Source organism: Castor canadensis, chromosome 11 (genome assembly GCF_047511655.1).
Source record: "Castor canadensis chromosome 11, mCasCan1.hap1v2, whole genome shotgun sequence".
NCBI lineage: Eukaryota > Metazoa > Chordata > Mammalia > Rodentia > Castoridae > Castor > Castor canadensis.
Window position 1 is genome coordinate 68,459,800 of NC_133396.1, and position 27,883 is coordinate 68,487,682.

At 40.7% G+C, this 27,883-nt stretch overlaps 1 protein-coding gene across 4 annotated transcripts in view; it reads left to right on the top strand.

Moving 5' to 3' along the window:
• Rgs7 (regulator of G protein signaling 7) overlaps positions 1 to 27,883 on the top strand; it is a 436,200-nt gene that overhangs the window by 1,982 nt on the left and 406,335 nt on the right. The gene's annotated exons all lie outside the window — the stretch shown is intronic.

Here is a 27,883-nt window from a genome sequence, read left to right on the forward strand (position 1 = left end):
CATAATAAAGCTGCATTTGGACAGTGCATGCTTTGGAGTGGTTGCTTAGGTAACTTCACTGTGGTTGCAATCAACAATCTCACTAAAATCAAGGATGCAGTATTCTTTATGTAATATCTGGATCAGTTGCTTCTATTGCATTTTACCCTGGGATTATTTTTCTTTATCATATTATCCAGAATATTTATTGGCTAAGATTTCTTTCTCTTGTAGCCCAGGCTGGCCACAAGCTTCCAGTCCTCTTGTCTCAGCCTCCTGAGTGCTGGGATTACCCGCAGGTGGACAGTGGCCAGCTTCTAAGAGTTCTTTAGTTAAGTAACACTAACAATGGAAGAAAGAGAATCACACCTTGTCTTCACTGACACAGCCTCACTTCCTTAACTCAGTGATTAAGGGTTTTGATTACATTGAGCCCATTAAAAAGTTTGCGTGTGTGTGTGTGTGCGTGTGCGTGTTTGTGTGTGTGTGTGTGTGTGTGTGTGAGATCCGAGCTGATTATGAGTAAAGAGAAAAAGCTGTGTGCTACGTTGACCTGCACGAAATCCAAACCTTTTGTCTGTGTAGCCCAGAAGCACTAACAGGTAGCGATGAATGTGTGTTGGAGAGAACATTGTCATTGCTTTTAGAGAAGAGGCGTGGTATCCTGGCATACTGCTAGCTATGGTATTCTGTACACAGTTCTGTTTTATGTACCTGGGAATGCAGTGAGATGACAGCTGGGACAGTGTGATGGAAAGAAAAATTAGGGATTAGTCAACTCTTTTAGTTTTATTATCCAAACGGATAACTAAAGAAAACAATCCACTTAAACCTGAAGGATTGCTATTGTATTCCCACATTGACTGAAACAACTGGGTGCTTGCTTATTTTGTGTAGAGTTGGTTAAGAGAAAAGCATTTTGGTGACAGTCAAGTGCTTTGAAATGAAGTATGTTTTGTTGTTCGGTATGACTTTGACTATCATGATATACAAGATGTGGGAATTTTCGGTTCTATACCATGAGGGGAGTTGGACCTTTGGGCAGGACATTGAATCACACAACTGTGTTCTTTCCCTGTTGCCTGTAAGAGATTGAAGATGAATTCATTTGACACCAGATAGTCACCGTGATTAGAAATACCGTGACATTATCCAGTGTGTCTTATTTACTCAGTTATCACTAGAACAAACACAAGAAGAAGATCGGGTTTTAGAAACAGTTATTTGATTATTTAGTGTACCTGAACCTCATGTTGCTAATTCGAAATTTACTTTGTAAACTGTTATTACCCTCAAATTGCTATAGTGCCAATGTTAAGTTAACAGGCTAGGGTGATTTCAGAGAGAGAAGCTAAAATTTCATTTTTTAAAACGCTAATGTTGGCTAAGCTTGGAACTCCTTGTGATTATTCATTTTACCCTTTTACTAGCTGTTTGTTTAAGGTTAATGACACATTATTTTTCAGGAAAAAATTACACTGATACATCATTATTGGAAAAAACCTCAGTTCAGTAAATTTTACTCATCATGCCTGACTATGGATTGCCTGTCTCTCCTTTTATTTTCTGAGCATATATATTTTGCTTTAAATTTTTTTTGTGTACTAAATTACAATTTGTAAATAAATGCCAGACAATTTTGTTATCATTTGCTAGTAATTGAGTAGAATGGTCCATCTTTGTGCACTCATACAATATGACTCAACGAATGTGTGATATGATGTCATGGATCTCGTGTTTCCATTCACCTCTGTTTCTTGTATCTTACATGGGCCTTCCACTCAGCATGTTCACAATAGAGAACAAATTTTAATGTGAAGAACAGAAAAGTATTTGGAGCGGAGTAAAGGCTGAATCTTAGTGTCATCATAAAAGAATAGGCACTATATTACACTACTTATTAATCCGGACGTTAGTCAAAGGCTTGGAAGAGATCTTCAGTCCTAACAAGGCCTTGCTTAGTAAGAGCGAGAGAATGGATGGGGAAATTGCTGTTTTATTGACTCCCGCCAGTTTTCCACTTCTGCTACACTGCTGAAGCAGAGCTCTTGAAAGCTCATTCTGAAATAGTGACAGTCATGGAATTCTCACCACTTGCCTCCTCCCTCTTCCCGCCTCCGTTTCCTTACTGCTAGGGATTCTCATCTACATTCAAGATACGCATGGGATGTTTCCATTTTCCGTTCCTAGGCTCTGAATGACTCACAGACACTTCTGGGACAGATAGGACTCAGTGAATGGTCACATAGAGAGGCCAGGATGTGTAAACTCCTGTTTGTCTGCTGTCTCTTCTCTCTCCATCATAATTATCCTGGTAAGGACTACAGGAGTTCCTCAAAGTGATGGAAAACTCCAGGGATTTTATTTTCCATGGAGAAGTCCATAGTGAGTTTATGGGAAAAACATCTGCAATAGATAAAAGTGGATATGCACCAAAGTGAAGGCACTGTAGTGAAAGCTTTAGGCCACAGCAGTGCTCTCAGTATAGGCCTGGGACCTGTGAGTTGATCTCAGATGTTTGCTGGTAGCTGTTAGTTTAATGTGAGGAGTGTCTGTATCACTCATTTGCTGGATGAGGTACATTTTAAAACTCCCTATGGATGAAGTATTAGCCTTACAAATTCCTTAATTTATAATGCTGCCTTTATCATAATCAACCGATTAAATTAGAGTGCTTATTTTATGTATTTTAGGCCTAAATACTTTTATACCTGGGACTTTCTAGGCTGCCTTGAGACAGGCCCTAACTAGACTGGACCTAGAAATAATCAGTTTCCCTGAGATTCATCTAGTTCCAACTTGCCTTGGCTTCTTGACACATTTGTAGAGGCAACATGTCAGAGCTGAGTTTCGATCTGGGTCGATGGGTTTTAAGTGCTACTCCCAGGTTTGGTGTGCTTTGGGGGAACATCGTATCTGTGGCCAGCACTGGCTGTACAGGATGGCTGAGCTAGAACCTGGCGTACCGGAGCACGCTTCAGATTTGGTTTCTGGCCAGTGGGCTGCCCCCTAGACAGTATACATCACTTTCATCCTGCAGCTGACATTCTTGCACTGGAAAAACAAAATTTCCAGGGCACCTTGGGGCCAGTAGTTCAAATTGGCAAGAATGCTCAAAATGTCCAGTAATTTCTGATATTATTGCAGCAACTGTGTATGCTCCAGCTGTCAGAAAAGAAAATGAAAGTGTTTGCTTTGTTCACTATCATACTGGAATGAACATGTTTTTGGAAACAGAAAACCTATCAGATTCACTCTGCCTGTCCCCTCCCCTCCCCTTCCTCCTCCCTTTCCCTATCCTAGTCTTTCCTCCTTTCCACTCTCTTCCTCCCCTCCCTTTTCTCTTCATCTTCTATGTAGTCATTTGCCTTCCACGTGTTCCTTTTTATTCTGTCTTTTCAAAACAGCTTTAAGTGTAAAGATATGAAGTTCACTATGATGTTACTCATTTTAGTAGGAAACAATGTCTTTTACAAGTGGCAGTATCTTTTGGAGACAAAAACAACCGTGTTTGAGTACCTACTGTGAACGGGCCCTCGGACACCACGGCGCCATACTGTGGTTGTGGCACCAGGTCATGTCTAAGGATGAGATTGTTCCATTCTTGCAGAACAATCTGGGACTTGCTGACCTTTCTTACTTAAAGGTGCAGGAGGAGCAGCACCTCATAGGAAGGTCACCTATGCTGGCTAGCTTGACTGGGATACTATTTCTGAAGTTGGTTTGTCTTGTGTGTGAACATACCTTTGAGAGAAGGGCATGCAATGACCTTTTCTTCTGAAGCATCTGGGCCACAGGCATAACTGGTCTCATAGTGGTGAGTTGTCATTTTTTGCATTTGCTCTGCATTTGTTTCTGCAGGATTTCTAGTCTGGTCAGCCTTGAGGTTGACAATACTTCCAGACTCAACTTCTATTGTCAAAAGTCTTTGACTATTTTTTTTATTATTGTGCTGCGTAGGAGTGCATTGTGGCTTTTACACAAGTTCTTACAATATATCAAACACATCATACTTTAATTCACCCCCTTCACTGTTTGCCTTATCTCCTCCACCCCTTTCTTTTTTTTTTTTTAACCGTAATTAGTATCTTGATCTATTTGGGTTTATTCCATGTTAGTCAAGAGTATTTTTAGGTGACAAGATGAAGGCCCCTTTGGAAAGCAAAGAGTGTTGTAAATAGATGCTCATAAAAAAACCTTTAGATTTGTACATTGGGGCTCAGAAGGGAGGAAGCCCCAAAAGAATTAATTGTCTCATTGCTTCTGAAAAATTCTGAAATAGAATGTCTTCTCTAATCAGACTATTTGCAAGAACTTTTCTAAAATCAGGGATGTCGTCTACTATAAATACATTCAGTCCTGACTTGGCTTTAGCACCACAAATACTGACATGTTCCCTGAGATAAGCTAGGAGCACATCTGTGACATTTCCAATGAAGTAGAAGGAAGCATTTTACAGGTGAGGCTTTAATGATGAATTTTGGATAATAATTAACTCGAGTTCATGGTGACGTTCTTTCCTCACCAATTGCTGCTGGTCAGTGCTGTTTGTGGGATTAAGATGAGGATTTGCAGCTTGAATTTTATTTCCTTCATTTCCCATCTCCTATCTCTCTGATTCGAATTCATCAGAGGAAAGTGCACATGTACAAAAGAGAATCTATCTAGGGATTTTATTGCCTTCTAATAGCCTTTGTGGTTGACTGAGTGATGGGAAGCAGGATATTTTTAGGTGGCGTGGGTGATAAGAGTGTGATTGCTACAGAGAATATGGAAATATTTCAGATTTGGACAGTTTAGTGACCTCATAAATGTTAAGTCTCCTTGAAAACAGGATGTAGAAACAAGCTACACAAAGAATTGGCCATAGCAGGGAGAAGGAGGCATTTTAATGTCAGGGTTACAAAGACTTCTAGCCTACAAAATATCAATCTAATTATAAAATAATTGTAAATGATAGATGGGTGCCAGGCTCCTAAGGACCAAGGGGTCCTGCTTCTTTCTGCTGTTTGCCCAAGGCAGCACAAAAATTTTACTTGCCTTATGAATTCCGTTTGTCTTGTGTCTAACTCAATTCACAAAGGTCTGAGGACAATCATGGATCAAGTCCAGCTCCACTGAAATTGCCTACCTGATCTAGATGAGAAAATATTTGGCTGTGGAGCCTGTCTAGAAGGATAAGTTGTTACTGTATTCTGGAAAAATGTACAGGAAAACAGCAGCCTTGTGATATTAGCTGGTTTCTGAAGAAAAAGCCTGGGAGCCTCCTTATCTTTGATCTTTTCTGGTGATTAACAAGCAAAAGTCTCCTCAGAAACAAATGTGCTGAAATGGGAGATGCACGTGCATTGGAATTGGGACGGCTTGATCTTAAACCTTGCTCAGCCGTAGGTTGCTTGTGTGGCTGTGGGTTAGCTGCTGAACTCCTTCCCTTCCATTTCCTTATCTGTGAAATGAAAAATTTTAAAAATTCTTTCTTTCATTGGGCTGTTTAATGCTAAAGCAAGATAGCCTCCAGAATGTCTAGAGTTGAATCTATGTTAAGTCTTCAATTATGAGACCTGCTATTATGACTTATACTGATATATTATCTTATTTCTATTTATTTGACAAACATTATTAAACACTTTGTATTTGCCAGATGAGGCACATATGTTACTATATTTTTCAAAAAGAGAAAAAAGTGAACATTTTCATCATCTTAGTCATGTCCTCTAGTAATACAAATAGGCAAAGTCTGTAGGATGTTTGGTGATACCATTTTTATGACACTTAATCCCTTTTTATACTGTATAAGTCCTATATTGCTCGCTTCTCCCTTTTTTGGGGGGGCGGTAGGACTGGGCCTTCATGCTTGCAAAGCAGGTGCTCTACTGCTTGAGCCACACGTCCAGTCCATTTTACTATTATATTGGAGATGGGGGTCTCATGAATTATTTGCCTGCATTGACCTTGAACTGAGATTCTCGTGGTCTTAGCTTCCCAAGTAGCTAGGATTACAGGTGTGAGTCACCAGCTCTTGGGTGTAAGGAAGGTTTTAAAGGAAGATCACGCTTTCATAAGAGAATGGCAGATATTATGATAAATTATGTTGATTTCTTCTCAGTTTATGAAGTTTTTAGTGTTAGGACTTTCAGTGGTCTGAAGTGGGTGGTCGTGCTGTGGTCTTTCAGCTAGACAGAAGCATGCCTGTACCACAAGTATACCACGCTGGGCACACAGAGGGCCTGCACGATTTGCTGATATTGAACCTGTCCCAGTCAATCTCTATCTAGTAGGTATCTCAGAGTTGCAGTGCTGTGATCCTAGTGATTGGCAAGACAGGGGCACCAGAAGATTCTGGGTAAAAGGGATTTAAAGTGATTAGAATCCTGTGTAAGAATTTAAAATTGGGGTATAAAGGAATCCATTCTTTTTAGCCACCTTCTTCTTTTTAAGTCTTACAAGTTTTAAAGGAAGATAATAGCCCATGCAGAGGAAGTAATGGTGGTGGATCAGGAAACTCCAAGTCAAAAGGACTGGTTGAAATTCCAACCCTACCCCTGACCAGCTGTGTGAGTTTGAGCAAATTTCTTAACCTCTGTTAGTTTCACTGTAACTTTACAAAAGGCTTCCTGACAAACCTGCCCTTGCTTTTCTTACTGTCCCTATGGCCATTTAGAAGCCCACTTGTGTTTTCCTCTTTGGTCATTGCTGGAAACTGCCAGGAGCCATATGTGTCTACATGACCTCAGCCAGCTGTACGGTGCTCTCAATGTCAGCCATATGGGTTCAATAGATGTTTTTTTCTAGTAGAGAAATGTTTGAAAAAATTTCATAGTTAAAATAATTAGTTCTAATATTATTAATACATGATTATCTATCTGTCTGCCTGCCTGTCTGTCTGTCTGTCTGTCTATTTATCTTGTGGTGCTGAGAATTGAACCTGGGACCTTACATATGCCAGGTTCTGCCACTGAGCTACATCTTCTGCCATAATTAATATTGCTGTTTTTCAGGCTCATTTCCTCTGGAAATCAATGTCATTTGTTACTTGTCCTAAACTTTGCACTTGACACTGTATTTCTAGTTTTAGTTTATTGTTAATTGTTGAGTACCATGTGCTAGTCCTTTCATATATTATTATCAGTTTCCCTGAAAATAATGTTGCATGTTAGCATTCTTTTGTTGTTGTTGTTGTTGTTTTTTGTTTTGAGACAGTGTCACTAGTCCAGGCTATCTTTGAACTAGCCGCAGACTCCTGAGCACTGGGATTACAAGCATATACCACCACCTCTGTCTAGCGGTCTGTTTTTCTAATAAGAAAACTGAAAACCAGCTCATGCAGACCATGATTGCCTGAGGTCTCTCTGGAATTAGTGGCAGAGCTGGTGAGCTCTGGTAGGGTCGGAGCACCTATTTTTCACTGCTGTGTCACAGTACCTCTAATACTGCTACAAAGTAAGTATCCCTGAATATTGGTTACATATATACATGAATGAAGTCCTACCCCAAAGACCCACTCTTTGGACTCTTTGCTGTGCTGCTGTCTAGATAACTTAGTAAATGGAGACACCAGAATTGAGTTCCATTCCTTACATACACACTCAGCCTTTGCGTCTTTAGAGTGGCAAAGCTGGCATGGTCTGAGGCATCCCCAGCTTTACCGATGTCAGCCAGCTCATCACAGGTGATTCATGCCATGGAAGGGCAAGAGCTTGTTGAGATGAACAGTGATTTATTTTTTGTCATCTTGTTTCTACTATAAATATTCTGTTGATCTCTGTCTTCTGTCACAGCTCTGAGTGCCTCACAGTGTGCCCAAATCTGGCAGCTCCTGATGCATAGCCAGGGTTAGCTAAACAAAGAACCTCAGGAATCTGCTGAGGCAGATGAAGCTCCCTTCCAAAACCACCCATTTCTTTCCTGGCCTCCCTAATTCTGGCAATTCAGGAAATGAGGCTGTTTCAGTCAGGTAGCACGAAAGGAGAGGGAGATACATTTATGATTAGAGAAATGTATTTGTTAAACTTACGGGTTTATAGTCAGATTGCATGGTTTAAAATGTACTTAATATGAATCAGATTACTTTACCCCTGGAGTCTCAGTTTTCTTATCTGTAAAATGGGGATGGGAACAATAGGTTATTGTCAGGATTATGTGAGTAGTGCATGTAAGCTATGATAAGTAGGAATTCCTCAATAAGTTACTTACAGTTATAAATGTCCAGAAAAAGGATGTGAATTTCCCTACAAATGGAAGTGATGGCATTTAAAGAGTATTTCCCTTTAAAATTTTTTCTTACACATATTTTAGGATTTGCCGCTTTTCTTTTTTTTGAGCCAGCGTTTTGCTATGTAGCCCAGGCTGGCCTTGAACTTGCAATTCTCCTGCCTCAACCTCCTGAGTACTGGAATTATAGTGGTGTGCTCCACTCTCAGATTTCATTGCCCACCCCCCCGCCTTGTTTTTTCAGTACTGGGGTTTGAACTCAGGGCCTACACCTTGAGCCACTCCACCATGTTTTTTCACAATAAGATCTTGTGGATGATTTGCCTGGGGTTGTCTTTGAACTGTGATCTTCCTGATCTCTGCCTCCTGAGCAGCTAGGATTGCAGGGGTGAACCATCAGCACCCAGCCTCATTCGCGCTTGATGTTTTGTTTAAAATGGTTTCATTTGGTAAATGCACAATAAATAGTTCTTAATTTTTTTTATTATGGCACAGTTCAAACAAACACACAACAGAAAAAATAATATGGAGAACCTCCATGCACCCATTACATAGTGTCAACAATTACTAACCATGGGCAGATCTTATTTCAATTATACTTCCCTTTTCTCCTGTCCCCCGGTTGATTATTTAAAGCAAATTCTAGAAAAAGATGGCATTTAAGATGTAAATTCCTTATGCCCCTGGTGTCTGGTGGGGTCTTTCAAAGATCCCTGAGAAAAGAAAGGGGTTCTCAGCTTGGCCCTTAAAGGCTCCTGTTTCTTGGTGCAGAATAAGTTTTCAGGCAGATATGTAGGGTAAGAGACAAACAGACTTGTTCACAAGTAAAGTGTCCTCCTAGGCAGGACACAGGTGTATGGATGAGGATGGGACTCTCCAGATGTGGATGTGGACACAGGAAAAGAGGCACACTGAGTGTGCTAACATCGAAAGTTCTTACACCTGGTGAAATGGAATGGGAGTGAGGCATCGATAATGAAGCAGTCCTGGACAAGGTGTGACCTGGTTGTTCATTATTCAGTTTTGGTTCTGTGAGGGGTTCCAGAGAAGCTGTTATTGCTGTCATCACTCGAGGGGAGCAGTCTGGTCCCCAAGAGATGATTGCTCCTGCTCCAGGTTGCAGCCTTGTCATCAGAGGTAGTTGCTGTCATTTGGGAGGTGGTCTGTCCTGCAAGACTCTACTGTTCCTTGGGGATGTACTCCGTTCAGTCTTGTCCTCATGGTGCCCAAGGTGACTGAAGGAGATGGGTGTAAAATGGAGGCAGGAAGGCCAGGCTTCGACTCACTTAGTACCTGTGGGCCCAGGTGAGGAGTTGGTGCTTTTCAGCAAAAGCAGTTTCTAAGTATCTATTAAATTTAGTATGTATATAAGATTCTTTAAAAGAAGATAAAGGTCAACAAAATGGTAATTATGTGACTATTTGTACTCTTCAGAATAATGATACACCTTATTTTATAAGGTTTTAAACTTTTTCATATTTGCACAAGTGTACCTATTTTTTTTTTACTGTGGTAAAACATATGTAGTGTAACGTTTTCCATTTTAACCATTTTGAAGCCTTATAGTTCATAGCATTTAGTACATTCACACTGCTGGGTAACCATTACCACCCTCTGTATCTACACCTGTTTTCATCATCTCCCAGTCTGCATCTTACACAGCTTCTCATTCTTCCTCCCCTGGCCCCTGGAGCCACCATTCTACTTTCTGTCTCTGTGAAAGAAACTACTCTTGCTATCTCTTACAAGCCAAAACTTACAGTATTTGTCCTTTTGTGACCTGTGTATTTCACTTGGTGTGAACTCAGGGTTTATCCATGTTGTAACTTGTGCCAGAATTTCTTGTCTTTTAGGATGGAATACCACTCCATTTCTTTGTCTGTATGTTCCATGTTTTCCTGATCCCCCCACCCATCCTGAGTGCTGGGTTACCTCCACCTTTGGCTATTGTAAATACAACAGCCGTGAACATGGCTGTGTAAACATCTCTTCAAGCCCCTGAATTGCTGGGTCACATGGCAATTACATTTTTGAGGAATTACCATAGAGTTTTCCACAGTGGCTGCACCCTTTTGCAGCCTATAAGGGTTCCATTTTCTGCACATTGTCACCAACACTTGTTATTTCCATTTTTTGGGTAACAGTCATCCTAGTGGGTGTGAAGTAGAAGCTCCCTGGCATTTTGGATTGAGCGTCTTTTCCTGCTTTTTAGCCATTTACTTATTTTTGGAGAATCTTGAGGTTTATTTTAAAAGGCAGGTTGAATTGTCCTCACTTAGCAAGGGTTTTGGCCTAGGGGACTATATGACTACTTAGATTTCTGTCTAGCCCAAATTCTGTTGTTTTTGTTTATAGATTTCTGAGCAAACTTTTTAATAGTGAGGAGGTCTTTAAAGTCTTTGCAAATTTTTTGGTTGCTTTACATTTACTTATTAGTTAAGTATTCTTTGAAGAAAGATGAACTGTCAGCTGTAAACTACCTTGTAATTTCTTTAACAACTGAAGTGAGTTCATGGAAGTTTTATCTCAGTTAACTAATAATTGCTCTTGGTTACTGAAATCTCTTGCGTTGCACTGAACATTAAAATAATATTTGTTCAATTATCTTGATTGGATAATATTTTTACCTGCTGGGGTGTGAGTGGCTTAGCACCTCCCCATTACTGCCTGTTTCTCCTAAGACTGTCATGCTAAGATTTCCTGCCTCTTCTAAACGGCATGGATTTGAATCCCAGCTGTGCCACTCACTAGCTGCATGACTCAGTCAAGTTACTCAGCCTCCCCAAGGCTTACTTTCCTCCTCTGAAAATTGTGTTCATGACAGTATCTGCCTCATAGAATTGCTGTGAGTATGGAGTGAACAGACTCAGCACAGTTCCTAGCCCAATGCTAGCCATTGTCATGGGGTTGTCTATCTGAGTTATTCTTCCTTCTTTCTCCTCTTGTTTCCCTCTCGCCTTCCTTTCCTTCTCCTTCCCTTCTATTCTATTCTCTTTTCCATTTCTTCTCCTCCTGCTTCTGTCTTTATCATCTTCCATTTTACTAGTTTAAGGAAGAACTGCTATGTGAAACTTCATATGGTCTTTTATACTGAACATTTTCATTTGTGTAAATATCTGGCAAATCATGTTTTTCATTTTACAAAGTATTTTTACATATATAATTATTACCAGAGCCCCAGGTCACACAGCATGGGTCTGGGCCCCACTATTTGCCCACATAAAGAGGAAAAAAAACCAAACAAAAAAGCAAACACATACGGGAGATATAGGAATAGGAAAAGCGTTTGCTGTCCCCACTCCAGAGGATCTAATACAGAAACCTTAAAGCAACAGAAGTTATCATGAGAAGAGGATCAGTAACCAGGATAAAGATCAATTAGAGATGAATCAACATGGGTCATAACATGTGTACATGAAAGCAATGCTAGGAATCTCTCTGTATAGCTATCCTCAACTCAACTAGCAAAAGCGCTTTGTCTTCCTTATTGTGCTTATGTCTTTTCTTCAACAAAATTAGTGATTAGGGCAGAACAGGACCTGCCTGGAACTGGGGGGTGGGGCAGTAGGGGAGGGAGGCAGAGGGGAGAAATGACCCAAACACTGTATGCACATGTGAATAAATGAATAATTTTTTTAAAAAAGCAAACAAAAAAGCAACAAAAAAGAAAAATATATAATATATATAATCACAGAAAAATTTATTTACAGTTTTGTCCAAAACCTGGAAGAGAGAGGTTCTCAAACTATCTCTGCCCTGCCTATGGCAATGCTACAATTTATAAACAAAGCTTAAACCAGCCCTGGGGCCTGGTTACTGGAGCTGGAAAAGGGTCCTTCTCCTGGCTCCAAGGGCGAGGTTTGGGGTGAGGGGGCTATTTTCACTCTCGGGTGCTGTTTCTTGTAGAGATCCTAATACCTGGAGCCCTTTTTCAGAATCTTTATATATGGAAAGCCATGAACTTGCTTTTAATTATTCCATTTTACAGACAGCTTTCAGGGAGATTAAGTGACTTGTCCATTACACATTAGTAAACCTACCTGGAACTCAAATTGGTTCAAGGTAACCTTGGACAAATCCTTTCATTCTCTGAACCTCCGTGGGAAATGGGGATTAAAATATTTTTGCTTCACAATGATATCATAAGAATCAAATCTGACAACAGTAAAAATAATCAAACTCTGGATCGGTGCTTATAAGCCATGTAGAGAGTGCATGACCCAGTGGAATGCCTCTGTGAGCTTTTGTGTTTTAGTGTGTAAAATCTTGGTCACATAAAAAGAGAAGGCTGAAATGCAGTTGATGTCCTTGAAATAAATGGTGACTAAACTCCAGTCCAGTTTTTCCTACTAAATGGTGCTGTCTAACTGGAGCATCCAGAGAGGCTCCTGGCAGTCCTGTTCCTCACAGGAGAGCTTCTCTCTATCTCCCCCTCAAAAAATTTCCCTCTTGCCTTTAGCTCTCTTGCCTACTTAACCATACTTTTTCAGTGCTGGGGTGAAAGCGAGGGCCTTGCACATGCTCTTCGTGGACTCACTCTCCTAGATCTTCATGGACCAGCCCTTCCATCCCTGAGGCCTTCTTCCCATTCTCCCCTCTGTCTTCTCACATCCCTCATTTCTCTTCACCGGAATCTTCTACTTCTCTGAGTCACACTATCCGGTGTTTTCTTTTTCTTCTAATTTCTGTACTTTTATTTGAAAATTTCTCATTTTTTTAATCTTCCTATTCTTAGCTTTCAGAGTATAAGTTAGAATGAAACCTCAGTAATTGACCATTTTTAGTGATGAAGCTAATTCATAAAAAACTTAAGATAATAGCTCACTGATAAATACCTTCAGCATTGTTTATCTTAGATTTAGAAAATAGCTAGTTCAGGGGGGGTTGCTGGGATGAGGCAGGAACCCACATCTCTAGAAAAATCTTGTAAACACTTCACAGAATATCCAGACTCTCAAAATTCCCTTATTGTTCTGTCTTTGTTTAGCCTCCACCTGCCCATTCTCCATGTCTTAAAGCTTGGGCTGTATTAATGAGCGTTCACTGTGCTCTGCAGGTAAGAAGAGACATGCATGTGGTTACAACCTGTAAAGAAAGTTACTATTAGACCAGAGTAGGCAGATTTCAAATGAGTTTCCCCTTTTGTCTTAAGTCTTGTTGCTTGCTCTTCTGCACCTTATTCTTTTCCTAGCATTTCTTTTAACTGACTTGAAAAACCTTGTAGTAATTCTTAGTATAGATCATTTAGGATGGCTATTGTGATGGTGTCAATCAATATCAATTTGTCTGTTGAAAGAGGGTTCCAACTCTCCTTAGCTAGCATTATCTAGGGTCTAAATCCTTGTTGATATTCTTGCTATGAAAGTTCAGTAGAAATGAATTAATTTATTTTCTCTATATGGATTTGTTTGATTTAAAGTTCATTGTCACTATATAAAAATGTGGCATACCTCTTTGTCCTTAACATTTCTTTTCCTCTTTTTCTGCAGTAGTAGCATTCCCCACTTTATCAAAGCATATGATCACTAGAATAAAGATTCTATTTTTAGGACTTCCAAGTAGCTAGGCATGGCCCTATGGTATATTCTGGTCAATGGGATGTAAATGGATGGCATGTAATATGTGAGAAGTGCTTTTAAAAAAATGTGTGTTAGGCTAGACGTGGTGGTTCACTGCTGTAATCTCAGTGACTTGGAGGTAGAGGCAGTAAAATCTCCAGGTTAAGGTCATCCCAGGCAAAGTTAACGAGACCCTATCAAAACAAAATAAATCAAAAGTGGTGGGGAGGGGGTGGCTCAAGTGGTTGAGCCCTTACCTAGCAAGCTTGAGGCCATGAGTTTGGTCCCAAGTATCACTAAAAAATTTACAAAAAAAAAAAAAAGATGCTGTTGAGCCTGCCATGGTGGTCCAGCTAGGATTGCATAGTGAGACCCTATCTCAGAACATCAATTAAGAAAGAAAAAGGGGGGTTACTCCTTCCTTCCTTTCTTCCTTCCCACTCCCTGTCTTCTCTCCAACCTTCCTTCTCTGGTCTCCTCCCCTCCCCTCCCCTCTCCTTTTCTCCCCTCCCCGCTCCTCTTTCTTTCTATCTCATTTCTGATGTCTGGAATTCAGTCATTTTCCCACGAGGTGATGCCTGAGAATCAATGAGGGCAGAACAACAAAAGAGGGTTAACCTGGGTCCCTGGTTCTGTGTAAACTGTGTAAGCGAACACTTAAATTCTTTAATAAATTGCATTTTGGGTTTTTTCTCAATTGCAGCTAAATTGAATTCTTACCAATTCAACAACTATATCCATGCTTTTTTTTTAACCTATAAGATAGCAGGACTCAAGTTTTATTTGGAGTATATATATATATATATATATATCCATCCATATATATATATATCCCAAATATATATATATATTATTTTAAGAAAAATCTGTTTGCTTTCTAGGAATAAATCTAACTTCTTTGAAACAATTTAACCGAAACACTCTGACGTAGATTAATTATGCATTTGGTTAAATTTTATTTAGCAAGCATTTATTATAATTTTTATATGCAAGACAATGTCCCAGAAGTGTCAGGGGAAAAGCATCAGTGGAGATGATAATGTGCTCTTTGTCAGAGAACCATTCAATACCAAGGTGGAAAAGTAAAGTTATGGATAATAGCTAGTGCACATGTGTGCACAGGCACTCATCATAATGACTTCATGATGAGGTAGTTATTCAACTTTTAAAAATTCCTGTTTTCCTGTACGAAAACTAGTGTATGGAAAGATGGTTATTTGCTCTTGTTAAAAAACAAAATGCAAATAAAACTATTCAAATTAACTTTACTGCCAACTCAGTATGCTAGGTTAAGAGGAGAAAACTTTTAAAAATATTTGAATTTATTTCTTTACCCTAGAAATTGGCCCCTGATGCTGTAGATTCAGCAGCTGAAGACGTTCTTCATGCGTTGTCCCTGCTGGCTTGGAAGTTCAGCAGGATTTAAGAATAGAAACATTTTACATAACAAAATGAAAGTTGCTGAAACTTGTAGAGGCTAGTACTGTATTTGAACACTGTTTTCTGTTTACAGGTACTTTTTTGAGCATACTTATAAAAAGCAATATGAATTGCCTCCTGTGGCAATTGTCTTTGGTAGAAATTGCTTATTCTTAACCATGGAGATTAGATGTTGAGATGGATTTTAAGAGTCAAGTAAGTCCAGTACTTCTTGCTGTCTCTCTTTCTATAAAAAATCCATATGACAATACAAAACAGAGGTATTTCTACAATAGCCTAATGCACATATTTCAAAAAGATACACACTGAAAAATCACACTCTAAAAATAACTGGCATTTTGAGAACTAGAATTGAAATAGATCACTCAAAATATTTAATGTTATAATAAAGCAGTAACCAAAACAATGTAGTGATCTTATTAGAAAAACTAACACAGCTATGAAAACATGTTAGCTTCCCTACAAATAAAGAAGTAACACAATAAATACAAGGATTTACTTTGAAAAAGTAAAGGAGAAGATATGTTGGTGAAAGAGTTAGGGGAAACATGACCAGAGAGACATTAGAACATGCTGTGTTTTGGCTAAATGTCCCGAAAGATTCATGTGTTAACAGGCTTGGTCACCAGCCTGTGATGCCATCAGAAGGTGATGGGACCTTTAAGAGGTAGGGCCTAGTGGGAGGAAGTTGGTCATGGGATGTGCCCCCTTGAATGGGAGGGATATTGTGACCCCAGCCCCTTCCTCCCTCTCTTTGCTTCCTGGCTGCATGATGTGAGCATCTTCCTCAACCATATGCTCCTGCCATGATGCTCTGCCTCACCACAGGCCCCAAAGTAATAGGACTCAGAGACCATAGACAGAACCCCCAAAACTGTGAGCCAAAATAAACCCTCCTTTCTTAGAAGTTGTTTATCTCAGGTTTTTTGTCACGGTGATAGGAAGCTGACTAACCAGCATCAGAATTTGCAGGGGGAGGGGTAGAAGAAGGGGTTGCATGGGATGGTTTGTCTCCTTCTGTAGCATGTACAAGTTTGGTTTGCATGGTTGTCCCCTTTATCTGTGCTCTCACTTTCAGCCATTGCAGCTGCCAACTGCTGTTAGAAAATATTGAATAAGAAATGATCCATGATCTGCTAAAGCAGGTGATCCTCCTTCAGATAAATCATCAGATCAACAGCGGCCTGATGACACTGTGTGTTTCCTGCCTCACTCACACTCTTCACCTCATCACACCAAGTGTCCTCATGCAAGTATGGGTGCAGTACAATAAAATCTTCTGAGAGACAGGAAGACCTCATTTGCATAACCTATTGTATTATATTGTTATAATTATTCTGTTTTGTTGTTAGTTGTCATTGATCTCTCACTGTGCCTAATTTATAAATTAGACTTCATCATAGCTACATCTGTACAGGTAAAAACAATACATATTCGTAGGGTTCCAACCACTCCTAGTGCAGGCATCCCCTGGAGACGTTGAGATGCATTTCCCTGTCGATGAGGCGGACCTACGAATACCTAAGAGAAATGTGCAGTCAACACTTTCAAGTCTTTCTTGAAGCATTAGCTGAGTGAGCCAGGAGGAAGAATGTGACATATGGCCCGTGAGCAATGCTGTGCTCCTCTGTGGCTTGTGTGTACCTTGCGTTCAGCTGCTGTATCTTGGTGGCATAACACATAACATGCTAAGAAGAATTGTGCAAGGACCCATCATTCACTGGTTTGCCATTTCTGTGCACACTAATTCTGGTTAACTAATTCTGGTTACAGAATTAGTAAAATGACTGGGAGATTTCTCATTGTAGCAGTGGGCTACCTCTGGGTGAGTCAGGGCAAGAAACCGAATGATGAGTGTGTTTGCAACGTGGATGGTAGAGGGAATGTGAACTCTAGGGAAAGGTAGCAAAGGGGAGGGAAATGTTTTGAGAACCAATCACAGGCCAGGTTTTATTTTGTTTGATTTTCATAATAGTTCAATGAGGTGGGTGTTATTTCCCTATTCTGCCAACAAGGAAAATACTTGGACTGTGTCCAAGGTCATACCCAGAGGAAATGGCTATGTCAAGACATCAAACCAAATCTGCTCAACTCCGTACCCTGGCTTTTCTAAGGTGGACCAGCTACTTCCCTCTTGGGTTGGAATATGAGAATTGAAGCCCACGTGTTCAAGGCAGTGGGCTGCTTCTGGGTGGCTTTGTGAAATTGAGTGGGTCTTTAAACCTCTGAGTCCCTTCCCTCACAGATGGAGGTGCCAGGAGAATCCTACTTCCCAGGATTATTGTGACAGTTATGCATAGTAACTCATAGGGAAATGCTTTGCAAATGTTAAAACATTATTCAAGCAATAAGCCATTTGACTTTCCCTCCTCAAAACTTCTAGCTCTTTACATAAAAGTGACTATAAATACAAATGAATTCTTAGATTGCAGGGTTAAGAGTTTATATAATTAAATAAAAAGAGAAAGAAGGAAGTTTTGGGGGATGAGGCAAGGATGTTTGCACCTGTGTATTAGGAAAGTTGCAGCCAGTGTTGACACTGATCCACAGTCACTCAGGTTGTGTTCCATTTAATACTGCCTTGACATCTTTGCTGAAGCAATATTTTTGCCTGGGATCCTACGACTTAGGGGTTGTCCTCTAGTTCTTTCTTCCCTCCCCCTTTGCCCCCACGTAAGACATTCTACAATGGAATATTTGAAGTGATTAAGAATTGTGGTAGGAGCAGAGGGTCAGACAGCAATGGCCGTCAGGCTCGTGAAGCTCTCCAAGGTTGCAAAAAAAGGTGGACATTCTATGTCATGTTTCCTTCTTAGCTCTGTCAGATCAAGTAGCTCTAAAACGAATCCGATGTGCCTTCAAAATATTTCAGCCTCTACTCCTCAGAGTAGAGGCAATGCCAAGGCTACATAGACAGAGGTTTTGGGATAAGAATTTTGCTCATAATACTGTTCTAAAAAATGCTATCGAAAACATTGGTTGCTTTAAAAAAAAAGCATAAAAAGAAAAAACAGCAATATAACCACACACTTGTATCAGTAGCATGTGTACATCAGTCCTGCCACACAAGAGCTGCCTGAGACAGGCTTGTGTATCGCCCCACCTCCACAGCTCTGTGTTCACTGATGTTCACGTCTGAAATGAGCCAGTGTCAGATTGAAATCACCTCATGGGAACTGGCAAGTGCTATGAACGAGAGGCCCCATCCCACAAAACTGCCTGCCAAGCTTCTAGGGGCGTGCCACTCTGTGCACCAGTGTGTTTATTTTCTATCTTTGATTTCTTTTATTTTTGGCAGCACTGGGATTTGAACTTGGGACTTCACACTTCCTAGGCAGGTTCTCTTGCCACTTGAGCCACTATGCCAGTCCTTTTTTTTTTTTTTTTTTTCCGAGATAGGGTCTCCCAAATCCAATTGAGGATTGAATCTCAATCCTCCTGATCTCTGCCTCCTGAGTAGCTAGGATTATAGGTGTGAACCACTGGCGCCTGGCATTATCTTTGCTTTCTTTAAGAACAGGATCTCTTTCTGATTTCTCTTTGCATCCTGGCAGATTTAGCAGATATTTAGTACACATCTGACAGATTAAAGAATGTAGAGAGGAAGGAAGGAAGATTAATTTTGATTAAAATGTTTACAACAGATTCACTACTTTAGTTGACTAATATCTTACTAATAAGTAGTTGTGCAAACCCAGGCAAAAATGGCAGTTTTGGAGTTTTCGGGATAACTTGGTGAGTTAACAGAAGTTTCATTTGCTCTGGTTCCAGGATCATTAGACTTGGGACTTCACACTTTCTAGGCAGGTTCTCGAACCACTTGAGCCACTATGCCAGTCCTTTTTTTTTTTAAGCTCTCACAGAGTGCAGAGTCCATGGGGCTAGTCTGAAGTTCCTGGGTCCTGTCTTTGCTTGTTACTGTTAGCCTGGTGGCCTGGACAATCCAGTTTAGTTCCAGAGTTTATGCATGTGCATACACCTGGGCAAGGGGTGTAAATGATGGAATGACGATTTGACGCCATGCTACGTTTTCAAGGTGCAAGTTAGAGTGTGGGAATAACCTTATCTGTCCTCTAGTAACCCGAGAGAGAGCATTCACCAACCAACATTACAGGCTCTCCTTACCAGAGGGATCAGTCTTTAGTTTCTTGCTGTGCCATTTTAATTTTATTTGGTTTAGGCCTACTTATTAGTGTGGAGATCTAAACAATCAGTGTGCAGGAAATTAATTGCCCCATGAATAGTGTTTTTGATTGTTTAGAACATTAAACTGGCAAAGCCTGGCACCCCAGCCTGCTGACTCTAAATGACTCCTAATATGACATAATTTAATAATGCTTGTGGAAATAAATGTTTATTTTGTGAGCATCACATAACGTGATTAATGATTCTTCAGGTGGTTCTTTAACCAGAACTAGTGATAGGGCCTTCTGCCAAGAAATGCCATTTTAAATGCAGTTTTCTCTTTAGTAAAAATGCAGAATGGTCATATCTTTTAAAGAAACTGAAAAATATATTTTCTTTTCTTTTTTTTTTTTTAGTGGTACTGGCATTTGAACTTAGGGCCTCATGCTTGCTTAGGCAGGTGCTTTACCACCTGAGCCATGTCCCCAGACCTTTTTTGCTTTTCATTATTTTTTAGGTGACAGTCTCACATTTTTGCTCAGGGTTGGCCCAGGCCCCTGTCCTCCTACCTGTGACCTCTTGAGTAGCTGGGATGACAGCCATGTGCCACCATGTCCAGCTTATGGGTGGAGACGGGATCTCAATAACTTTGCCTGGGGTTGGATTTGAACCGCAATTCTTCCTATCTCTTCCCCCTGAGTAGCTGGGATTACAGATGTAAGCATTATGAATTGGGTGGGTACCACTGTTCTGGAGAGGGAAGCTCAATTTGCCTTATACCCCTTCCCACCATACTGTTCTGCAGTGTAAGTAGTGTCTCTAATTGTGACAGACTTTGGCCATAGAATGCCACCTCTCAGGCTTTCTCTCCAGAGAGGGCACTAGTTCAGAGAGGTGACAACTCATTGGTGGAAACCATGTCATTGAGATCATTATAGAGTCCTGTGGACTCAAATGCTTTGTGTGGCCCAGCTGACATGGTGATTCTAGCGCTGGGACTTTGTGCATCTCCTTCTCTCTCCAGCAACAAGGAAGGGCAAGTCTGAGGATGAATCTTACTATTTCATCCACTGCCCTTGCGATCAGTGGAAGCCTTGATTACTGTTGAAGGGAAAAGATTTTCAACTTTATTTGTTTATTTATCGTTTGAGACAGGGTCTGGCTTCATAGCTCAGGCTGGCTTTGAACTCAAGATCTTCCTGCCTCAGTCTCGGGAGCCTGCCCCCAGGCCTGCCTCAAGTTCTTGATTAACCACCGTGTTCATAACTTCAGTCCTGAAACTGAGAATTCTGAAAGCATCTTACCCTTCTCATCTGTCATCTGCTTCTTCTAGGTAGAGATTTGACCTTTGGCTTTATTTTTTTTGAGAGTGAGAGAATGAAGTGCCTTTCAAGAGTAGAAACATTTCATTTCACTAACTATTCCACTAGTGTTGGATTTCCAAGCAAGTTCCTTCATGGTTATGTTTTTTGGTTTGTTTAAACATTACAGCATCAAACAATGTTTGTGAAACTATAATGTAATAATTTATATTATGTAAAATCTGACTTTCACAGAAGCTTATGAAACAATGGAGGAGATTTTATTAAAAGGATGAAAGGAGAGATGCAAAAGTTGAAATGATTTAGGTGAGGCTTCTCTAGCCCTCACTAGATTACCTGTGGCAAATTTCCGCACGTGAGGTTTCTTCACGTTCAATAACCCATCTCACCAACTGAGCATTTTTCTATCAGAGCCAGTATCCTGGCGGACTTTGCGGGGATAGGAGAGGGAAACACAGGAGACAGAGGGTGAGGTGCTGTGGTTGGTGTCTCTGAGGAGCCTCTCAGCTGACCTGCTGTCCAGATTGTTCTAAACTGCAACTGCTGAATTCCCTCTCTGTGAGAGACCCTTTTAAACAAAATCGTATTTCTCATCCAAGGATTTCTTACCCTGAGGTCACAGCTCGCTATCTCTGTTCATCCTTTTGGGGTAAAACACTCCCCCTTGCAGGAGTAGGGGCTGACGTTGCGTTCTTATTATGTCAGACACCTTCCTGTGGGTTTTGAAGTTGGAATTTGACATTTTCCCTTACTTCTGTTCACATAAGTTTGTGTTGCAGAATCAAGTAGCATTATTATTTTTATTCTTTTGGTGGTACTGGGGTTTGAACTCAGGGCCTCACACTTGCTAGGGAGGTACTGTACCACATGAGCCATGCTCCCCAGCCCTTTTTGCTTTAGTTATTTTTTTGGATTGGGTCTTACATTTTTGCTTTGGACTAGCCTTGGACCACAATCCTCCTACCTATGCCTCCCACCTAGCTGGGATGATAGGTTCATTTCACCATACCACGCTTATGGGATGAGATGGGGTCTCCTTAACTTTGCCCAAGCTGGCCTCAAACTGCAGTCCTCCCAGTTGCTACCTCCAGAATAACTGGGTTAAGAGGCACTGTTTTATTGACTGTTATAACTAAAGTCAAGCTGCCAGTAGTTCTGTTTCTAGTCTTCTTGTAGCTGTGCAAATGGAGAAATAAATCAACTCTTCAAAACAGCTTTCTTCAGCTCATTACACTTTTTCTGAGCACAGAAAGACACATTGTTTTAGATATTTTATGACGCCTTAGACAGTGAAGGGGCTTGGGAGTCATCCAGCCACCTGCCTCCTCTGCGTGTGAGAACTTGCTCTCCTCTGAATGTCCTCTTTTTAGTAGAAGGAAGTCCACGGTCTCAGGAGGAAGTCATGGTTCACACCTGAAGCCATTATAAATTAGTGCCCTACCTCAATAGAAAATCTGTTTTCTGGCACTCTTTCCCGTGTTCTGACTTACATTTCTGAATGTAGAAGGATGTCGAATTTTCCTTCATACAAGAGTGGTTAAACCATACCAGAACACCAGCCAGAGCTTCCCTGCCTCCTGGTTTGGGATGAACGTTTCCATTTAAGCACATCTCACTGTTGGGCTTTGCAGGCTCTTCATTCTCGCCCGGGTCTCCTTTGCACTGATGCTACTCCATTTCTGTATCCATCCTTCTATGCTTATATTTGAAAACTACATGGTGCATTTGCAATAAACGTTTAAAAGTTAGCATTATAAAAATATAGGACTGTACCAGAGGCTGAGGGTGCAGTAGGTGCAAGGGAGATTCAGACGTGAGAATGAACCAGAAACAGTTTTAGAGACCAGATTGTTCTCTTGGACCACTGCAATTCAGCATTCCTAGGCCAGTGTCATTCCTTCCTTGTCTGCTAGATTCCCCCAGCATTTTCGGAGGGAGGTTTCTCTTTAACACTCACCATTTTTTTACCTTATGTTGCCGTAAATCTTTGTGCTGTGAATGAATGAATAATTGCCTCCCTTTGGAAATCTGAATATAAACTACTTTTGCTCTTCTGTAAAACATTGCTGGGCAAATGTCTCACTGACTATTAAAAGTTCCCAGCGTTCTTAACCCTGAATAGTTGCTTATTTATATCTTTCCTCTTAGGTGTAGAAAGGTGAAACTGGCAGATTAATGTAGAAATAAAATGTTAAACACAGTTGCTGGATCCCAGGTCTTAAACTTAGTTTCACACGATGCAGAAGAGAACAAGTAATAATAAACAATAATGTGGGAGTCACTATACAGAATTTAATCATTGAAGTACTCACAGATTTGGAAAAGCAAAGGAACCCGTCAAGTTCAACTGCACATAGCAGAACCATCACACCAACCTTGCTGTCTTTTGTGCTTTATGGCTCCTCACTCAACTGTCATGCTTCCAAGCTTCAAATTCAGCGGATTCTCAGTAAATTTTCATGAGCATTCTGCCTCTCAGAACAGAGCTAAAAGGTCTTGCAATCTTCGTGATGCTTTTTGTGTGTAGCAATAGCAGCAGAAAGCTTAAGTGAATCTTGGATCAAGGAAAAAACCCTTTTTCTTAAATTTGACCCTTTCTCTCAGTTTTGATAGAGTGGATGTGAGGTTGGCAGCATATTTGAAATGGCTCACTAGTTGGTGGTTGACATTTTCTGGAGCAATGGAAAAGCCAAGCTAAAAGAGAGATGAGCCCATGGCCGTGAACACATGTGTGGTACACAGATGGAAACAGGATTGTGTTTTGCTGTGCAGCGTCCAAAAATACGTTCTTAGAGCCTGCACTATGTTCTCTTACTGCATGGATGTTTCAAGAGAGACTTTTTCAGTGTTGGAGTTGAACCCAGGGCCTTGTCCATGCTAGACAAGGACTATACCATGGAGCTACGTTCTTAGCTGTTTGTGAGCTTTTTAAATATGATCACTTCCTTACACCTTGAGGCTATACTGAGCTTGCAATGAAAGGAAGACTCCTGATATTTCTGATATTGAACATGAGGTCCTCAGTTCAATCCCCATTACCGTAAAAACAAAATAGAACAGAACAAAACAAAGTAAACACACACAAAACCAAACTGCTCCAGCCACCTTAAGCACACCTTCTTATCTTCACCTAGAGTGCTGTTCTTCCTTGTCAGTCAGGCTTTTCTCTCTTTTGTAACAACAGTGCAAAAGATTTCAGGAATAGGTCTGCAATTCTGTCGATTACATTTGTAACTCACTAGCGTAATTTGGACATGGAAGGGTTTGGTGTGGACACGGGTTCCAATAAAACTCCTGAGAATATTGGTGGTTCAGTGAGAGGCTCAAGGTTGGCCAGTGAGGATGGATAGCCTGATTGTCAAGGCAGACAGGCCACTGACTAAATGGAGCCATAATATCTGCTCTCACCCCTTTGTGTTTCCTATAAAGGAAGTGAGAGAAGCTTTGTCCTTAAAAGTAGTAGCAATGGCTTTTGTTCCACATTTATTGTTTTTTTCTTTAGTCATTTATTCATATGTGCATGCATTGTTTGGGCCATTTCTCCCCTTACCCCCCGCCCTCTCCCTATTTTAGATGGAAGTCTGCACAGGTATTCTGGAGGAAGAGAAAAAAAAAATCCTGCTGTTTCTGGTAGACCAGTTGTTTGAGCATCTGTTTTACTTCATGTGTTTTAATAAACTAAATCATCCCTTGTAGATTTACTTTTGGGTAGTAACAAAAGTTAAAGATGGTCTCTTCTGAAACATTCACAGAAGGACTCAAGACTGATAAAACATGGTCACTTTGCTTGCCAGGCTGTATGGTAATTTGGTAGTTGTACTCTAAGAAACATTTGTTCTACCAAAAATATGAGCTATTTCATTGGAGAAAACGGCAGCAAGGAGCATCAGAATCCTAATTAAGGCATTTTTGCAAGAATTTCAAAAATAAGATCTTATTAATATCTGTAAGTATATAGCCACAAAACCTGAATGCCTCTAAATATATTTATCCTTTTTGTGTGTGTGTAGGACTGGACTCTGAACTCTGTGCTCAGCCTTCCAAGTAGCTGAGATTACAGGGGTGATCCACCAGCACCTGGCAGTAAACTTTTCCTTGAATGCCTATAACTTTGGTCTAGAGTAAGGACCTTTCTTTCTACCCCAGAACTGTGACCGGCATAGCATTCTTCCATACTCTCATCATGTGCGCTGATGACTGACACAGCCTTCCAAGCAGAGCACTGTGGGAATCTAGTCCTCCTTGCTGCTAATTATACTTAAAACAATGACTCTTAAATGGAGCCCAAGCAAGTGCTGATGTCCATTTGCTCAGTTGAATTATGTAGGCTTTTTTTTTTTTTGCCTGTTATGCATCATTTAAAAATATATCCTATGCCAGTGTATTTTTACTTTTCAGGCTGATTTTAGTTCATCTCCTTCAACACTGAAATATTCATACTAAACAGATTATCTTGTGACATTTATTACTGATATTATATGTCCTGTAATCAACTGCATTTTCCCTCAAACATTGAGTTGTTCAGAAATTATCTGTGGTCTATCCCTTCCAGAGTATAAGGGACTGCATGGCAAGTAGTCTAATTACTTAACTTTATCTAGGGCTTGATCCTACTTTTCCTGATATTATTTTGCTTCCCCAGGATTTGCTAAGCTTTAGAAGTTAATGTATCTTGGACCAGGCATAGTGATACATCCTTGTAATCCCTGCTACTCAGGAGACAGAGATAAGAGGATTGCAATTTGAGGCTGGCCCAGGCAAAAGTTACCGCAAGACCTTACTTAAAAACAAGGTGGATGTGGTGGTGCACACCTGTCGTGCTACTACTTGGGAGGTGGAGGGAGAAAAATTTCTATCTGAGGCTAGCCCTGGCAAAGTGAAAGGGAGACAATATCTGGAAAACAGACTAAAAACAGAAGGACGAGGGCCTGTGTGCCTCAAGTGGTAGAGTGCTTGCCTAGGAGGTCCTGAGTTGAGTCCCCAGTTTAAAAAAAAAAAGTTAATGACTTTTAAATAGAGATTCCATATTTTAGAAGACAAATGTGATGCAAATAGTAATTTACATAAGTCCTAAGTACATTTTTCAAAGAACTGGGTGAAATACAAACAATAAATAACGCAGAGTCTAGTGGAGCCGTCGTGGACAGGTCGTATGTGGAGATACACTGCAACTTAGGACTGGAGGACAGAGATGCCTGCTGAGGGCTCTGGGCACTTAATAAGCTAACGTGCAGAGGAGAAGCCTGGAGACAGGGCAGGCTTCATCCCTCATTCTGCATCCGGAGGGGCAGCAGGCTGAGTGGCGTCTCTTGCTGCTTGCTTAGGAGTCGGTGGACTAACACAACTGGGCACCCAGGGGTGCTGCATTCCCTTAGTCTTTTCCAATGCCTAGTGGAACCAGAGATGAGTCTCTTGGACATCTGTTTGGGTACAAATCCTACAGGGAACCCAAAGTCCCCAGGGCATGAAGAGTTTGAGTTCCTGAGGAAGCTAACCATCACTGGGGATGTTGACCTTTGTTGGGTACAGTGGCCAAGGGATTAACTTTGTTTTACAGTAGATCTTTGTTAACTGAAATTTGAGATTATTTAACAGTGTAGCCTCTTGAATAGATGTTCCTGGGTTAGTGGGAAAAAAGAAGAAAGAAGTGATGGTTGTTCAGGTCATCCTGTTTGCCTGGAGAAGTGAGCAAATTACATTTCCCTGTAACTGACTCACAGATGTTCTATTCTATTTACTCCTCCCTTCCCCTCCCTGCTAGCAATTCTTGATGAAGACTGATAAAAAGGGACAGTCTGTGAGTAGAACATTGGCCTAAAATGCAAAACACACATGCACAACAAATGTCAGGTCTAAAATCCCTGCAAGACACCATGCAGTCTGTCATGTAGTCTCCATATAAAGGTCGCCAGTGACCCAAATGGAGTGTGAACACTGCCAGCAGCCATGTGTGCTACCTTCTACTGCAAGTCAGTAAATGTCTATTTGTAGGCAGGTCCAAGAGTGGTGCTTCTTTTTTTTTTTTTTTATGTGCATACAATGTTTGCGTCATTTCTCCCCTCTTCCCCCTGCCCCCTCCCTTACTCCCCTACCTCCTCCCTCTCTCCCCCTCCCCCCTCGCTTCCAGGCAGAAACTATTTTGCCCTTATCTCTAATTTTGTTGAAGAGAGAGAATAAGCAATAATAGGAGGGAACAAGGGTTTTTGCTGGTTGAGATAAGGATAGCTATACAGGGAGTTGACTCACATTGATTTCCTGTGCATGTGTGTTACCTTCTAGGTTAATTCTTCTTGAACTAACCTTTTCTCTAATTCCTGGTCCCCTTCTCCTATTGGCCTCATTTGCTTTAAAGTATCTCTGGCAGTGGCTTCTGAGAACATCAAGGGTGTCTTGACAGTGCTCACATCCTTCAGTCTCCTCCTACTATAGTATAACAATTCAAACACCCCTTTTACTGCCCTGGCCCCTCTGCACTTCTGTATAACTGGCAAGTCACATTGTGAATTCAGTCAGCAGAACAGGCTTACCTTGTGATTTCTCTGTGATGAGGAGGTGCAAGATTCCCTGGCTAGTTTGGATTGATGTCATCGCTTAGCAAGAATTAATTTAAAATGGTCCCTCACATCTAGTTTTATTTTGTGCTCCAAAGCACTCATCTTTTTGGGAAGTTTATCACATTGAAATTGAGAAAGATTTTGATGTTGTTAAGTGATTTTTTTCCCCCCTCCAAGTAACTGCAGTTCTTTTTATCCTCGAATCAAGTTGTGAATGGGAACATGTGGACATTAAAGTCTGTCATACAAAATAGTTTTAATTCTATTTACTAATATTTTCCCACATTATGGCTGCTTGTTAATGGACTTCTGGAGTATTTTTTTAAATTTTTCTTTTAAAATGTAACTACAGCTTTGTTGGATGGATGTATCCACAGTTTTAAGTGGAATGTGATGCATTATAATAGAAATAAAGAATACTTAGTGACCACAGAAAAATATTCATTCAGAATGTGGGAATGAGAGGCAAGGCATAAGAAGGAGCATCTGAGCTAAACCTGAAAACATAGCCCCAAAACTTACATATTATCCAAGCCCTTGAATTACAAGAGGATTCTAGGGAAGGACAAACAGCCAGAGAAGAGGAGTAGGTGTGAGAAAGGGTCCTGGAACAGACTGAAGGGTAGTAATAGTTAGAATATGTGAATGCTGACTTTACTCAGCAGACAGTGGTGTGCTGTAGGAGAGGTTCTAA